Genomic DNA, 594 nt, shown 5'->3' with positions numbered 1-594 from the left:
AAAACTGGAAAAAATAGCAACAATAAGTATTTTGTTGTAAGTAGAAACAAAATAAAATAAATAAAGCAACAAAGAAAACAAAAAAAACAAAAAACGTGTTTTCAAATTTGAAAACTAATGGCACTAATAGAAAGTTTATAATTTTTCTAAAACTAAAAGCAAAAATAATTAAAAAATAAAGCAAAAAACAAAAGAAAATAAATAATGCAGAAAACAAAACAAAAAACTGGAAAAAATATTAAATATAGCAACAATAAGTATTTTGTTGTAAGTAGAAACAAAAAAAACAAAAAAGTGCCACCTACTGGGCACCCACGGCCTGAATACGACTAGAAACCCTACAATGGGCCAGGATTCAGGCCCGCGGGAGGCCCAGTAGGCCCACAGGCACACATTGCACGGTTAGGCCCGAAAGCCTGCTTTAGAGAGGAGCTCGAGAGGGAAGGCGCACCGCACCTTATAAACAGGTGCGACTCCCTCTCAACTAGCAAGGTGGGACTAAACATTTGGGCGCGGGGCAGCACAAGGCCTTTGGTCCTGGTTGGTGGCACCGACCGGGACTAAAGGGGGGCATTGGTCACGGTTGGTGGCACG

The sequence above is a fragment of the Triticum dicoccoides genome, chromosome 6B (assembly GCF_002162155.2).
Source record: "Triticum dicoccoides isolate Atlit2015 ecotype Zavitan chromosome 6B, WEW_v2.0, whole genome shotgun sequence".
In the NCBI taxonomy this organism is placed as follows: Eukaryota; Viridiplantae; Streptophyta; class Magnoliopsida; order Poales; family Poaceae; genus Triticum; species Triticum dicoccoides.
Note: the sequence above shows the minus strand (reverse complement) of the source record.